The sequence below is a fragment of the Carassius carassius genome, chromosome 36, assembly GCF_963082965.1.
Source record: "Carassius carassius chromosome 36, fCarCar2.1, whole genome shotgun sequence".
NCBI lineage: Eukaryota > Metazoa > Chordata > Actinopteri > Cypriniformes > Cyprinidae > Carassius > Carassius carassius.
In genome coordinates, this window is record NC_081790.1 from 21,790,920 (window position 1) to 21,808,426 (window position 17,507).

Below are 17,507 nucleotides of genomic sequence, written 5' to 3' on the forward strand. Positions count from 1 at the left end.
AATAATAAAAAAACCCATAAAAACAAAGTGTCAATGCATAAATTCACAAGTTCATTAAAAACCATTAAAAAATGTAAATACAATTGAAGTCTGACAATGAGTAGCACCGGCAGTGATACACCAAAACACTGTTTTTGTGAATACTGTTTAACGTGAATATTATGACAGGAGTGAAGCACAAAGCTTTGTTTACAAAAGAAATAACAGGTTAGCAATTAAATGTTATATCACAGCCATAGAAACGTTGGAGGTACGTGAGCGATTAAATTTAAATTTGTGTTACGTTCACCTGTCAGGATAGTACACGGAGGCAGAGGTAAGTGAATTCAGCACAGTCTTTATTTAGACAAGGTTTCGTGAGAGGTAAATGTGTAATCTTTGGTGCGGGTTCTGTGGAGTTCGTGTCCGTGGAAGTCAGGTGATTTCGCTTCTGTGAAAGCCAGGTGAGTTTGTTACGTGTCGAGTCGTCAAAGCCACACAATACGTGAATATCAATACTTGTCTCTTCTCTTTGCAGTGGGAGAACAATGCTTGAAGAATCACATGGGCACTCAGGAAATATCGAGGTACGTAGGAGAATTCAGATCATGGATAGTGCCATGAGCATTCTGGAGACAGGAGAACAAATACACACAGGTTAACTTCTCAAATGTAAGTATACGTTACTGCTGGTGTTTGGAGTCGGTAGGTGACGGGGTTAATTTGTCATTCAATTGGGAATGGTCCAATGTACTACGGGCTTAATTTCTTGCATGGTTGCCATAACCTGATGTCCCGGGTTGACAACCATACTAGTTGGCCAGGCTGGTAGACAGGGGTTTCCTTACGCTGGGTATCTGCAAAACGTTGATGGTGATTGACCGCTTGTTGAAGGTGATGGTGTGCTTGGTTCCAGACCCGTTCACTGTCACGGAACCAGTCGTTTACAGCCAGAACGTTAACAGAGGAACAGAGGAGGTTGGTAACCAAGAATGCATTGAAACGGAGTTAAATTAGTTGATGTTTGCCGGAGTGAATTTTGGGCATATTCGGCCCAGACTAGGTACCTGTTTCATAGGTTCTGGTTCCGGTGGCAGAAGGTCTTGAGGAAACGGCTGATGTCCTGGATCTTCCATTCTGTTTTCCCATTTGACTGAGGATGGTAACCAGAAGTAAGACTGACGGTGACTTTGAGCAAGGCAAGGAAGGACTTCCAGACTCTCGAAATGAATTGAGGTCCCCTTTGGAAACAATGTCTTCAGGAATACCAAAATTACGGAATACATGATTGAACCGAAGTTCTGCAGTCTCAAAGGCTGTGGGTAGGCCTTTCAGTGGAATAAGTTTACATGCCTTGGAGAATCTATCAATGGCCCCAAGGATACATGTATTACCATCAGACACTGGGAAATTGGTGACGAAGTCAACCCCAATGTGGGACCAGGGACTCTGAGGAATCGGTAAGGGAAGGAGCTTTCCGGTAGGTAGTTGTCGAGGTATCTTGGTCATTGCATAGAGTGCACATCCTTGAATAAACTCTGTGACATCCTCCCGCATCCTTGGCCACCAATACTTTCTTTGAAGAGTTGACAGTGTTTTATTTACTCCCGGATGACCGGTTCCCACCGAGGAATGAGCGTCAGAGATGAGGAGCACACGGTAATCCCCCGATACGTAGATCTTTCCTACTGGACACATTGGCTGAACGGGTAGGTTTTGGGCTTGTTCATGAAGTAGTTCATCAAGGTCCCACTGAATCGGTTAACAAATAGTTTGGTGGGCAAGATGGTTTCTGCTTCTTCCGGGATTTCCTCTACAGTGTGTAGGCGGGATAAGGTGTCGGCTCTCATGTTCTTGGACCCAGGATGGTAGGATTTGAGGAAAAGGAACCAGGTGAAGAATAGCACCCACCTAGCTTGGCAAGGGTTGAGTCTTTTAGCTTCTTTTAGGTACTGGAGGTTCTTGTGATCCGTGAGTACAAGGAAAGGCTGCCGGGCTCCCTCTAACCAGTGCCTCCATTCCTCGAGGGCCAGCTTCACTGCCAGTAACTCTCGATTGCCAATGTCATAGTTTATTTCGGCCGAGGATAGTTTCCTGGAAAAGAAAGCCAAGGGCATTGGTTTTTCAGTTGCTCAGAATATTGGGATAGGATGGCTCCCACCATTATGAAGTTTCAATAACATTATACAATACTATACCATTCAAAAGCTTGATATAAATAATATAAATGTAACAAATAGATAACTGTAACAAATGTAAAAAAAATGCTGTTCTTACAATTTATTCCACCTAAAAAATATTCTTAGCTCTTTTCAACTTTAATAATAATAATAATAATAATGATAATAATAACAACAATAAATGTTTTTTTGTAGAAAATAAGATTGTTAAAAGGATTTCTGAAGGATTGTGTGAGGATTGTAATAATGCAAAAAAAATTGTTTAAAAGTCAGCTTTGATTGTTCCTGATAAACTGTTTAACTGCTCCCCCAAGTGGATATTAAAGTATGTTGTGGGATAATTAAATATATTCTTAATAAACTACAAACATAAAATTACATACATTTATTTTGTTCTCACATTCTTTCTTGTAACTCTTCCCTCTCAGTGGCACAGATGACTGAGAGGCTCATTATGCAGCTCATTATGCAGGCCTTTGTCTTCTCAGGTGTAAATCACAATGATATTCATGATAGTTGACGCCTACTCGCATATGACTTTTACCAACAAAAAGTGTCTTAGAAAATTTAAATCAATATATTGTTTTCTGTGAATGAGTAAACAAGATGATTTTCACATAATTTAGAAAGGAAAATTCTAGGCTACAAGCTCCAGTTCTCAAAAATCCCGGGAACCATTGTTCTTTGTGTTTTATGGCCTTATTCAAGTGATTTAACATTTTTAGATTTTCACTAACCACGCATAACATTTTTTTTCTCAAAAATACAATCATGTACTTGCATGCATTTCACATATTATTATAGCCCAGTTTGGGCTGATTACAGTGAGATTAGACTTTACCCATTTAGATATTTATAAGAAACTGAAAAAGCACAAATGTCAGGGCATGACAAAACTTCTCCAGGCTCCAAAAATACCCTTAGACTCCAGAGGGTTAATAATGATGTTAATGGGGTGGTGATGATGATGTACTGATCGATGAACCGACGACAGCAGTTTGCGAAGCCCAAGAACCTCTGGAGTTCCTTTACTGACTTGGGTGTAGGCCAGGAAGTGATAGCTTCTGTCTTGCGGTAATCCATTTTTACCCCTCTAGCGCTAATCTGATATCCTAGGAATTCCATGGAAGTTTGGTGAAAGATACATGTCTCTGCCTTCACAAACAAGGACAATTCTCGGAGTCACTGGAGTACCTGGGTAACATGCTGTTAATGTTCCCTTTCATTGTGAGAGTAGATGAGTATATCGTTGATGTACACAAGGGCCAATCGATTCAGGTACTCTCGAAGGACATCATCCATGAAGCGCTGAAAAACAGAAGGGGCGTTAACAAGACCATATGGCATCACCAGGTATACGTAGTGCCCAGCTGGAGTGATGAAAGCCATTTTCCATTCGTCTCCCTCTCGTATTCTGATCAGATTATACGCGCTCCTGAAATCTAATTTGGTGAAGATGCAAGCGTCATGGAGTTGTTGCAGGGAGGATGGAATCAAGGGAACTGGGTAACTAAATTTCACATTGATCTTATTTAAGGCCCTGTAATCAATGCAAGGTCGTAACCCACCATCCTTCTTGGGGACAAAGAAGAAGCTGGCTGCAGCTGGTGAGGTAGATGGTCTAATGCAGGGGTGCCCAACCCTGTTCCTGGCGATCGACTGTCCTGCAAAGTTTGGCTCCAACCCTAATCAAACACACCTGCCTTTAATTTTTAAGTGAGCCTGAAGACCTTAATTAGTTGCTTCAGGTGAGTTTGATTAGGATTGGAGCTAAACTTTGCAGGACAGTCGATTGCCAGGAGCAGGGTTGGGCACCCCTGGTCTAATGTATCCCTGTTTCAAGGTCTCTTCAACATACTCACGCATCGCCGTCTGTTCTGGAATGGACAGTGAGTATATTCTACCCTTAGGAATGGGCTCTCCAGGTATAAGGTCTATAGCGCAATCCCAAGGTTGATGCGGGGGTAGCTTGGCTGCTACGATTGGAATAAACACATCTGAAAAGGAGGCATAGTATGAGGGAACACTGGTGGATAAATTTTCCTTTGGACTTTCAATAGATGTAGAGTAAATCACCATGGAATCAGGCTTGTCTCAAGGAGAATGTACATGATTTATTTTACTGCAATCGCAGCCCCAATTTATAATCTCTCCGGTGGCCCAATCTAGTAAGGGTTGATGCTGGATCAGCCACGGACGTCCTAAGATGATATCCGTCTGACTTTTCTCAAGAACAAATGGGGTGAAAGACTCGTGATGGGTATTCTGTACACTGAGAGTGACGGGTGCAAAGGCCACATACCCTTGATTGATCATTTCGCCTGTCACTGCGTAGATGGAGTATTGTTTCTGGGTTCTGGTCGTTCGGAGATCGTGGGCTTTGGCGAGTTTTCCCGAGATGAAGTTGCCGGCTGATCCGGAGTCCACGATGGCCGTGGCTGAAACGACGATATCTTTAATTTTCAGAGTCACACTGATAGTTAATGGGAAGGACACAGAGGATTTAGGAAAGACTGAACTCACCATTAGACATGGGGGATGAGATGGGCAAGTGCGTATGAAGTAATTTTCATTCCCACAGTAAAGCAATAATCTATTCTCTCGTCTGCGATTTCGTTCAGGAGTCAGTCTCTTGGTTTCCACTTGCATCCGTTCTGGCTGTGATTCAGAAATTTTCTCAGACGCGGGCTGATTGTTAACAGAAACTGGGGCATGTGTTACTTGATAACATGATTTGGAGCTTAAGTGAACTTGCTAAGCTTGCTGCATGAATTTTTCTAACCACATATTGTCATGGTAGATGGCGAGCTGTAGCCATAGTGCGGGATTTAGCCCTTCCCGGTACACCATCAGTAAGGCTTTCTCGTTCCATCTGCTCGCTGCGGCCAGGGTTCGAAATTCAAGAGAGAACTCAGACAGACACTGATTTCTTTTCTTGATGTAAATGTAATCGTTCACGGACTGAGGAATCACCCACCGGACAGCCAAACACTTCTTTAAAATGGTTAATGAAATTCTGAAACGATGAAGTGACCGCTGTTTCCTGGAACCACAGTGCTTCTGCCGAATAATAAATTATATTTTGGATCTGTCCATGCCCTGTAAAAAATAATTTGTTTTGTCAACTAAAAATATTGTTACCCTGCTGCCTAAAAATGTGTTGTCTTGACAAAATATTTCTTGTTGTAACCACTTCAAATTAGAGTGGAATTAGTCCAGGTAACACATTTAAGTTGACTATTATTTACTAGTCCAGTCAACTAAATCATGTTGTGTCAACAAGGATTTTTTTTAATACTTCGATCAAAAATCGTAAACAAATGTTACCCCACTGCCTTACATTTTTAAATAAAGATGACAAAACACTTTTTTTTTTAAATGTAATTTAATGATAGAGACAACACTTACATTCACATTTAAATTGAACAAGCAATTTGCTGTCAACACATCAAAAAATAAATAAATAATAATAATAGCAATATACAAACACGTCTAAAGATCCGAACCGACACTTGAAAGTGTGATGAATAAATAACATTGACATGGGATTGAGAAACAAATAGTTGCATTTCAATTCATCAGATCAAAACCACAGTGATTGTTTTTAATTTCATAACTCTATATAAAAATCAGAAGGTTAAACTCTACATATTAACCCTGCACAAGTTCACATGCACTCCATAATGCAAGTCATGGTCAAAATGAGAAACCAATATATAATGATCACATTTAGTTCTCCCCCATCATAATGCTAGTTAGTGGTCATAAAACAAGAAACAGAAAAAGGAAAGTAAAAGCACTTGTCATTTGAAGGAAAATGTGTACATACTGTATAAGAATATGAGACGTGAAACAACATTTGTTTACATGAGAACATGCATATTCCAAGTCATGACATGATAAACTTTAATGTACATTCTAAAATGTAGTGAAAGGCTCAAAAGAACCTGAAGTTCCTTTATATATATATGCTCAAGGACACCTCAGTCATGGTGTTGAGGGTGGAGAGAGTGCTGTAGATTCACTACCCCACACCTACAGTTCCTGCCGCTCTAGCGAGCACATGGTGGGAGCAGCTGTTCTCCACAAGTTTTTGCAGAGACTCAATGGTGTTTTCATGCGCTTGAGGTAGTGGATGTTCACTGTATACAGACCTATTAGGAGTCCAAACACCTTGGGGACATGGGAGATGTCAGTGATGACAGGATGTCCAAATGAAAGAAATGTTGGTTATTCCTTGGGAAGCACATCACATTGATGCTCCTCAGTTACAATCAGAATGCCCTCTTCAATTTCTTTCTCAACATCCTTAATGTCACTGGATGGCTGGGAAAACAAAATATTACGTTACTTATTCAATTTATAACAAATGAACACACGTACATACACTATTAAAGTTGTGTGTTTTGTTAAAAGCACAGCTACCAATAAATGTAAATTGTTATTCACCCTCAAGTGGAAGATATTTAGAAAAATTTTACCAAAAATGAAAGTCAAAAGTAATTGGTGCTCCTCAACTGTCTAATCTGTAACACCATTTTTATAATGATCAGAAAATATAATCGGTGTAAAGGGGTATTCCTTTTAAATAAGTCTGTTGCACTGCATGTTCAGAGTAAAGCATGACTCTTAAAGGGTTGGTTAACGCAAAAACGCATGTTTTACTCACCCTCATGGCATCGTAGGCGTGTATGACTTTCTTTCAGATAAATCCAATCAGATTATATTAAAAACTATTCTTGTTCTTCCAAGCTTTATAAATGGCAATAGGTGGGTTTTTTTTCCCCCAACAGTCCAAAAGTAGTCAAATAAAGTGCATCAATTCATAATAAAAAAAAAAAAAAAAAAAGTACCTCACACAGCTCCGAGGGGTGAATAAGGGCCTCCTGTAGCGAAGCCATGTGTTTTTGTAAGAAAAATATACATATTTAAGATGTTATTTAAGAGACAACAAGACGCCGGTCACGAAGTAGAAGCACAAAATTAGGCTTGCACGTATGATAGTCAGTGAAAAAAAAAAAAAAAAAAATTTATAATGTTTTAAATATGGATATTTTTCTTACAAAAATGCATTGATTTGCTACAGGAAGCCTTTATTCACCCCCCAGAGCCATGTTAGGCACATTTTATTGATGGATGGGTGCATTTTATTTGACTATTTTTGGACTGCTGAGGAAAAAAAAAAGAACCTTTCTACTGCCATCAAATAACTTGGAAGAGCCAGGACAATTTTTAATTGAACTCAGATTGGAGTCGTCTGAAAGAAGACAATCATATACACATAGGATGCCTTGAGAATGAGTAAAACATAGCCTAATTTTCTTTTTTGGGTGAACCTTGAGAATGAGTAAAACATGGCCTAATTTTCTTTTTTGGGTGAACCAACCCTTTAAGCAAAGTTGATAATGGCTAATATGCCAGCACTGCTAGGAGCCTAAACATTTTTCAGGATTCACAACAGTATTCAGCAAAATAATAAAGAATGGCGATGTCCATAAACAGGGTTTCTGCTGGTTTTATGAAGATAAACTTTATAAAGACCTTTTAAATACCAATTATAGAAAGTTTAAGGAATAAAACTGAAGGAAAAATGTCAAGTTATGTTCTCTAAATTTTGAAACTGATTTCCAATGCAAATATCTACATTTTCGTAAAGGGCTCACCCCCCCAAAAAAAAGAGAAAAGAAAATTGTCATTTACTAAACCTCAAGTTGTTTTAAACCTGAATTTGTTTATTTCTGTGAGTCCCAGATAGTCTAACACAGTACACAACCCCACAATGTGTTACAACCCCAGATCACTTCTTCTATTACCTGAACCACAGCACTGCGGACTGATGCTGCTCAGATTGGTCATCCACAACAGTGATCCCAACAGCCATGTCCTTGATGAATTCCTGCGCCGAAACTGGGTGCTTTAATAAAAACAAAGGGATGCATTAAACACTGGCTTACAAGAATAAAGCTTATAGACTCCAATAAATGTGCATTTGTAAAGTAAATAAATTTACTTACAACTTTGTCTAAGCTCGACAATGTGAATGTCATTTCCATTATGTCTGGATAGCATTTTGATGGATTCAACTGCAAAAGGACTCGCTGCGGTCCATCCACAAGATTATTGAATTCTGCACTGATCTTCAGTCATTCCAAAATATCAGAAACATGAAAAATACAGAAACATGTTAAAACACTGTAAAACAATAAACATAAATATATAAATAAATCTTTACAGAGAAAGTCTAATGTATTGACAAGTTTGTTTTAAATATCAAAGACAAACTTTACCATCCAGAAGACGCTTTTAAATGACACACAGAATTATAAACAAAATAAAAGGAAAATTAACACATTTTAGTGATCGTTATCGGCTATTTATACAAGATATATGCTATTATTACTTTTATTCTAAAATATATAGTTCTGAACGTATGCAAATGACCGTATATTCACCATAGACAATATAAAAACATATTCACACAGTATTACACTGGGTTCTGGTGAGGCACTGAATGACTAACGTTACTTCAGAAAACTGAAAGAAGAGTTTGTATTGTTAGCTTAAGAACTTCATCTGAACCATAGACTGTAAAAAAGTAATCTGAACCAAGCTTATGTCAGCGATATCAAGTGTAATGTTAAGTTACGCGCTCCAAAAGAACTCTGAGGGAGGTGCTCATCTATGGTGCTCATTTGTTTCCCTTATAACATGCAGAAAAGAGACAGTTCAAGTAGTAATCTTGTTTTTTTTCCTAATTTTTCATTGATGTATATTCTGACGGATATCTTTATGCTGTCAGGTTTAAAGCAGTTCCTGTTTTTAAAGTTCCTGCCGTTCTAAATCCATACAGTGATCCGTTGCGCTCTGTTTAAACTGTCTCTAACGCAGCTTCTGGGCTCAAATAATACATAACCTACTGTATTTTTATAGTTCTCCACATAAGTTCAGCTCAGTACCGCATGGGAGAATATTTGTTTTAATATTTATAAGGAAAATACTGTGGAACCACCTGTATTTTGAGGCTTCGGAGTGCCGCGAAACAAACATTTGCATACAGTACATACAGAAAATGACTCTTTAAATTGTACTTACTCTGAGACAAGAAGTGTCATTTTATACATTAAGCCAATGAATACAAATATTTTACTTACCAAAGTTGTATTCTGGTAAAATTTCCAAACTTTGTGGAGAAGCTGACCAGTATGGCTGACAACCGTCTTCTGTCTGGAATGGCCTCCACGAGAATAATGAGATCTCGCAATAAGTGAAGTTGAGAACGTGATATTGCTATTAAATTGATTCAAAAAAATTTAAGTTGAGAGGACAAAAAAAAAAAATCTAGTTCAGTCAACTTTCAAACTAGTTGAGACACTGAAAACTTAAACTTTTTAGTTGAATGAACAAATTCAGTAATTGCAAGTTGTCAAAAAAAAAAAAATTCATTGAAACAACTAAACTGCTAAATAATTTTTTACAGTGTGGGGTACTGATGTGCATGTTATGCCAGTGCGAGCGAGCATTGTAACAGAAATCCATTGCAGTCCTCCTCCCGGCCGGAGAAGGGCACTGGTCGAGTGATTGTGTTCGCGATGTACACCAGTGTGGGAGCGGGGTTTGCGGAAGTGCCGTCCTCGGGTTGTGTTGAATCCATCGGTGTTGGTCAAGCCTTCTGTCAGGATAGTACATGGAGGCAGATGTAAGTGAATTCAACAGTCTTTATTTAGACAAGGGTTCGTGAGAGGTAAATAAGTGTAATCTTTGGTGCGGGTTCTGTGGAGTTGGTGTCCGTGATTTTGTTTCTGTGAAAGCCAGGCGAGTTCGTTACGTGTCGAGTCAAAGCCACACAATACGTGAATATCAATACTTGTCTCTTCTCTTTGCAGTGGGAGAACAATGCTTGAAGAATCACATGGGCCCTCTAGAGATATCGAGGTACGTAGGAGAATTCAGATCATGGATAGTGCCATGAGCGTTCTGGAGACAGGAGAACAAAGACACACAGGTTAACTTCTCAAATGTAATTATACGTTACTGCTGGTGTTTCCGTGAAGACGAGGTGAGTTGGAGACAAGATCGTGAGGTAAATTCCTGTTGGAGGCTTGACGGTGAACTGGTGCATGAGTGAGTGTTTTATAGTGCCGGGGTAATGGAGATCAGGTGCTGGTGATTAGTACTCAGGGCAGTGTCTGCCTGGTCCCTGACATCACCTGATTATCAGCAGTATATTTAACAATATCCCATTAGCTATTCCATGGACATGGTATCTCTTTTCTTTTCCCAAATCTTCACTCATGTCACACTCATTTTCATAGGGTATTATGAAAGTTGATTTGCTTTTAATTAGGCCTATTATATTCACAATCTTTACTGTGGTAAAGTAGAAAAATGCTGTAGGACAGAAACCTTTTTGCATGCATGTCAAATTATTTTTAAGAGTTTGTGCTTTTTTGTGCTATTAGATAAGTTTATTTGTAAAGTACATTTTACACACAGCTATGATTTTAGTTTAACTTTCTAAAGTAGTGGAAAATCAAGCGTAGACTAAAACTAGCTCTTCAGACCTTTTACAACACGTGTCAGTTACTTGGAACTTCAGAAGATAACATTGATATCTCCAATGTGGAGAAGGGAAGAAGCAGATGCAGCCCATAGTGGAGACACTAAGTGAGACGCAGGAGGACTTCAGTCAGGAAGCGCCCCACAGCACAGGAGACCTCTCAGCACCTGCTCCATCCCAAAGCCACAGGAGGGACTCTCCTAACACTACCTTAGACACCCAACTTATGACAGAGAAAGTGAGATGGCCCCACTGCATGGAAACAACTAGACGTGGACCTAGACAGAGTACTTGAGGCCACTTCAGCAGGAACAGCCGAGAAGAAAATCGACAGTATGACAACAATCATCACCACCATGGCCAGAGAGCGCTTTGGCACAGAAGATAGAATGGGTAGCAGCAAAACTTATGTAAACCGGCCAAACAGGAGGACAAGAGAGATCTGGCAATTGAGGAGGGAGATCAAGACCCTCAATAAGCAGTTCAGAATAGCAAGTGCTTAAGAAAGGAAGGGCATACAAGAGTTAACTAGTGGATTTCGAGGGCAACTCTGCAGACTGAGAAGGGCAGAAAGGTCTCTGAAACTGAGGAAAGAGAAGGAGGTGAAGCGGGCTCAGTTCATTGAGGACCCATACAGGTTTACCAGAACCCTGCTGGGGGAAGCAAGATCTGGAAGACTGACCAGCCCTAAGGAAGTTGTAGAGGAGTTCCTGAAGGAGAGCCACAGTGACGCCCTCAGAAACCAGGCCTGTGGTGCACACCCAAAGATCAGCAGAACTGCTGAAACTCCTGAGGAAGAGCTTGATACCAGTGAACCAACATGGAGAGAAGTCCAGGACATTGTGCAGAAAGCCCGTTCAGCATCTGCCCCAGGACCAAGCGGTATACCTTATAATGTATACAAGAGATGCCCGATGCTCCTCCGCAGGTTATGGAAACTGTTGCGAAGGATATGGACAAAAGGTATTACTCCAGCATCCTGGAAAAGGGCAGAGGGGTGTTTTGTACCCAAGGAAATGGACTCTTCTGACATCAGTCCGTTCCGAACCAACTCTCTCCTAAGTGTCAAAGGCAAGGTATTCTTTTCTGTCCTGGCAAAAAGGATGACTACCTACATGGTGAAGAATAAATATGTCGATACATCAGTCCAGAAGGGTGGCATTCCAGGTTTCTCCGGGTGCTTGGAACATACGGGCATCCTCAATCAGTTGATCAGAGAGGCCAAGGGGAGCAAAGGAAATTTAACGGTTGTCTGGCTCAACTTGGCTAACCCATACGGTTCAATCCCACATGGCATCATTAACACAGCTATGGAACACTACCATATCCCCTACCACACCAGGGGTATAATTACCAGCTACTTCGGAGGATTCAAACTACGGTTCAAAACTGCCCACTTTACAACCCAGTGGCAGGTCCTGGAAAAGGGAATCGTGACAGGCTGCACCATCTCCCCCATCCTGTTTGTCATGGGAATGAACCTGCTCATAACAGCTGCAGAAAAGGAATCCAGAGGGCCATCAATGGAGTCTGGCATCCGCCAACCTCCAATAAGAGGTTTTATGGATGACCTTACCATAACAACTTCAACCCATGTGCAAGCAAGATGGATCTTGAAGGCCCTTGAAGATGGAGCAACATGGGCTCGGATGAAACTCAAACCGAGGAAATCAAGAAGTATGGTGATTAGAAATGGGAAATTGACCAGCAAGCTCCAGCTGCGAGTACATGGGGAGACGATACCATCAATTGAGGAAAACCCAATTAAGTGCCTAGGTAAATGGTACGACGCATCCCTGACCGACAGATGCAATGTTTTCAGGACAGAGAAACAGGCAGATGCATGGTTGAGTAAGATCGAGGGGTCAGGATTGCCAGGAAAGTTCAAGGCCTGGCTCTTCCAGCACGGCCTGCTACCACGGCTTATGTGGCTACTGACAATCTACGAAGTACCTATGACAGCAGTGGAAGGAGTCGAGAGGAGAGTGAGCAAACACCTTCGCAAGTGGCTCGGAATCCCACCAAGCTTCACATCAGTAGGGCAATACACCAAGTCTGGTCAGGTACAGCTGGCCCTATCATCAGTGGTGGAGGAGTTCAAGGTGGCAAAGTGCCGGCTTGTGATGATGTACCAAGACTCCACTGATGAAAAAGTCAGGAGGGCAGGTGTCACTACGAGATCAGGACGCAAGTGGGTGGCTGACACATCAGTGGCACAAGCCGAAAGTGCATTGAAGCTGAAGGACATCATCGGGAACCCATGCGTAGGGGGGCAAGGATTCGGATCCACCCACTTCCAGCAGTGGGGAAAAGCAGACCCAAGGCAGAGGAGGGACATGATTCAAGCCGAGGTCCGACACCTGGAGGAAGAAAGGCGCAGGTCTATGGGCCATCGAACTTGGAGTACAAGGTGCCTAGACGAAGTTGGACCTGCCGAAGTGGAAGATCACGTGGCCTGAGATCTGGAGACTGGAACCCTTTTGTATCTCCTTCCTGCTCCGTTCAGTGTACGACACCCTTCCATTACCAACAAACCTCCACAGATGGGGTATGAGGGAGGACCCATCGTGTAGGCTATGCGGAGGGAGGGGAACAATGGTGCACATACTGGCAGGATGCAAAACAACCCTTAGCCAAAGAAGATACAGGTGGCGCCATGACAAGGTTCTTTTTGCACTGGCTGACATCTTAGAGCAGGAGAGGCAGAAAAAGCGCCAGACCAGTACAAGGCAGAGGACATGCATTCAGTTCATCAGAGAAGGGGAGAAACCAGCAGCCCCCAAGAAGATCAAAAATAGCCTCTTGCAAGAAGCACAATCCTGGGAGATGGGGGTGGACCTGGGAAAGAAACTAGTCTTCCCCCAGGTTGTGCAAACACTGCTGAGGCCAGACATGGTCTTATGGTCTGAGGAGGCAAGGAAGATAATCTTGATTGAAGTGACGGTCCCGTGGAAAGATGGGTGTGAGGAGGCCCATGAGTGGAAAGCCACAAAGTATCAGGACGTCGTTGAGCAGTGCAGGGCCAAAGGGTGGCAGACCTGGCTATTCCCGGTTGAGGTCGGGTGTAGGGGTTTCCTGGCACAGTCTGTGTGAGAGACACTCACTGCTTTGGGTTTAGTAGGAAGGGAGAGGAAGACAGCTGTCCGTAGGTTGGGTGAGGCAGCAGAAAGAGCGTCTTGTTGGCTCTGGAGTAGGAGGGAGGAGTTGAGCTGGGGGCCAGGAGGAGGAGGGCAGTGACTGGCCACCACTGCCGACCCGCCAACTGGAGGGTGTTGTGGTTCAGGGTCGAAACACCCCGTGAAAGTTGGACGCCACCTGATGACATCTTCTCCTGGCCGAAAGCTACAGTCATGCAATACAGTCAGTGACTGAGCAAGATAGCATCAGTTCAGATGTTTTCAATAGTTAGAGAAGAGATGGCTGCTGCACCACATCCAAATCAAATCAAATCAAATCATAGAGCAATAAATAAATAATCATCAATATTATTTATGATCAATATAATCAATAAATAATAATAATAAAATAAATTTAACAGTACCTTCATGATGGTGAAATTATTGCCCATCAGAGTCCTGCTTCACCACTGTGGCGGGAGATACAGCCTTGTGGAACCCTGAAATCATTGTGCTTCTATTTTAGAATACTTGTTTACTGTGTATAGCTAGGTCACAGTCGATACACATGTACTGATGAGGCAAACAGTCTTTGCATTTGAACACTGCCACCTTTGCCTTACACTCCGAACACTGCTGACATAAACGCCGTGCCCTGATCAGTGAGGATTTCTTTTGGAACCCCCACCCGGGAGATAAGACGAAACAGGGCATCCGCAACACTTTTAGCGGAAATGTTGCGGAGGGCCACTGCTTCAGGATATCGTGTTGCATAATCAACTATGACTAATGCAAAGCGATGTCCTCGTGCCGATCGCTCTAATGGCCCGATGAGGTCCATACCAATTCTCTCGAAGGGGACCTGCATTAAGGGAAGAGGGCGCAAAGGCGCTTTTGGGGCGGCCGGTGGGTTCACCAACTGACATTCCGGACAAGACGCACACCACCTGCACACGTTGTCATGAATGCCTGGCCAAAAGAAACGGGTCATGAGGCGATTCAGTGCTGCTGCCTGTCCCAAATGGCCCGCAATAGGATTAGAATGAGCCGCATGGAAAAGCATTTCCCTGCAGCTCTTCGGAATTAACAATTGGGTTGTATTCGCTTTTGTCCGAGCGTCTTGGGTCACTCGATACAACCGGTCTTTTAAAATGGCAAAATACGGATAGGTGAGCGGGAGGGCAGGTGGGCACCTGGGCTTCGCCGGAGAGCAGGTGGATGAGGCGCACTGGCCACTGCTCACGGGGCCACCCGCATGCCTCCGTCCGACTTCTGGAAGAGCTCCAGGAACGCCTCCGGATCGTCCTGGGGCCCCATCTTGTGCAACGGCAGGTGCATGGGCGCGGCGGCCGGTGCGCCGGCCTCGGCGTGAACCTCCCGATCGATCCAGCTCCGGAACCTCTCGCGGTCCTGGACGATGGCTTGGAAGCGCCTCTCCTCGACGGTCCTCAAGTCCAGCAGGGCCTGGTGTTGTTCGCGGTGCAGGACCGCGAGGGAGGCGATGATGTCCCCAAGCGGCGTGGAGGACGGGCTTTGCATGGTGGCGGCGGCGGCCCTTCTTCCTCCCGGGTTTCGGCACCAGTGTAGTAGTTCGTGGGAGGAAAGGAAGAGGAAAAATTGGTCGGCCGGACTGCTGACGTATTTATTAACTTCAAAAATTAACCCAAACTTCACAAACACCAAATTGTGACTTTTACTCTGACATCAACACGTTCGCACAACACTTCCGGTTTACTCTTTCCGGTTCCCGTCAGCAGTCCGTATCTCTCTCGACTGCTTCTGTCTCTCCTGGCATTTTATACTCTCTCCGCGCCAATTACTGAAACGAGAAACAGGTGTTGATAGTTTTTGCCCAAACCACTCACTTACCGCTCGTCTCCTGATTCTCTCTCCCGCTGCAGACTTCACTAAACCACGCCCCCCCTGCCACACAATGTATTTTGTTTAAAGCGCTATATAAATAAAGGTTACTTGACTTGACTGTCCTGATCTAGAAATGCTGTTTGTCAACTGCAAGCCATTCTATTTGCCGCGGGAGTTTCACTCGTTCATTCTTGTGAATGTTTACATTCCTCCACAAGCGCAGGTAAGCCTGGCTTTACAGAAACTCGCTGATCAGATCACAGAGACAGAACAACAACACCCGGACTCTGTTTTAATCATTCTTGGGGACTTTAATAAAGCCAATCTCCCCCGTGAACTGCCAAAATACAGACAGCATGTTACATGTCCCACAAGAGACAGTAATATATTGGATCACTGTTACACCACAATAAAGAATGCATATCACTCTGTTCCACGAGCAGCTTTGAGATGCTCTGATCACGGTCTGATTCATCTTATACCGTCCTACAGACAGAAACTAAAATCAGCTAAACCTGTATTATAGACTGTAAAAAGATGGGCTAATGAAGCAGAGCAGGATTTACAATCTTGTTTTGACCTAACTGACTGGAGTGTTTTTGAAGCTGCTGCCACCAATCTGGATGAACTCACAGAGACTGTTACATCTTATATCAGTTTCTGTGAGGATATGTGTATTCCTTCCAGGACTCTTCTAACTTACAACAATGACAAACCATGGTTCACTGCAAAACTCAGACAGCTCCGTCAGGCCAAAGAAGATGCTTACAGGAAGGGGGACAATATCTTGTATAAACAGGCTAAATACACACTGGAAAAGGAGATCAGAGTGTCAAAGAGGAATTATTCTGGAAAAATAAGGACTCAGTTCACTTCCAACGACTCAGCATCAGTGTGGAAAAGTCTGAAAGAGATTACCAACTACAAGACACCACCCCCCAACACTATGGAGAATCAACGACTGGCAGACGATCTGAACGAGTTTTACTGCAGGTTTGAAAGAACACCCATCACCTGCCCTGAACGCCTCTCCAATCAACCGCTCTCACCATTCACAACTCCTGCAACCCATCCTGAACACCTTTCCAAACCACCGTTCACACCATTAACAACTCCTGCAACCCGCCCTGAACACCTCTCCAATCAAGCGCTCTCACCATTAACAACTCCTGAAACCCACCCTGAACGCCTCTCCAATCAAGCGCTCTCACCATTCACGCCTCCTGCATCCCCCCTCTCCCCCACACCTGCAATTCAGATAAGCGAGGATGTGGTGCGCCAGGTCTTCCGGAAGCAGAAAAGAAAAAAAGCACCAGGCCCAGATTGTGTTACACCAGCCTGTCTGAAATCCTGTGCTGACCAGCTGGCCCCCATCTTCACACAGATCTTCACACAGATCTTCAACAGATCGCTGGAGCTGTGCGAAGTCCCTTCATGCTTCAAACGCTCCACCATCATCCCCATCCCAAAGAAACCCAAAATTACAGGACTAAATGACTACAGGCTTGTGGCTTTAACATCCGTATCTATGAAGCCATTTGAAAAACTGGTGCTGGCCCACCTAAAGGACATCACTGGACCCTTACTGGATCCTCTTCAGTTTGCAAACAGGTCTGTGGACGATGCAGTAAACATTGGACTGCATTATCTTCTGCAACACCTAGACAGACCGGGGACTTATGTGAGGATCCTGTTTGTGGACTTCAGCTCGGCCTTTAACACGATCATCCCAAACCTCCTCCTGCCCAAACTAACTCAGCTCACTGTGCGCACCTCCGTCTGTCAGTGGATCAACAGCTTCCTGAAAGACAC

The 17,507-nt window shown here is 43.1% G+C and overlaps 1 protein-coding gene and 1 long non-coding RNA gene across 2 annotated transcripts in view; both read right to left on the reverse strand.

Moving 5' to 3' along the window:
- Positions 1-17,507, reverse strand: part of sgcd (sarcoglycan, delta (dystrophin-associated glycoprotein)) — a 1,159,024-nt gene that overhangs the window by 164,263 nt on the left and 977,254 nt on the right. The gene's annotated exons all lie outside the window — the stretch shown is intronic.
- LOC132116781 (uncharacterized) lies at positions 6,314-8,407 on the reverse strand. The gene is made up of 3 exons (XR_009425692.1): positions 8,174-8,407; positions 7,973-8,073; positions 6,314-6,485 (listed from the first exon to the last, which is right to left on the reverse strand). It is a non-coding gene; the product is annotated as an uncharacterized LOC132116781 (long non-coding RNA).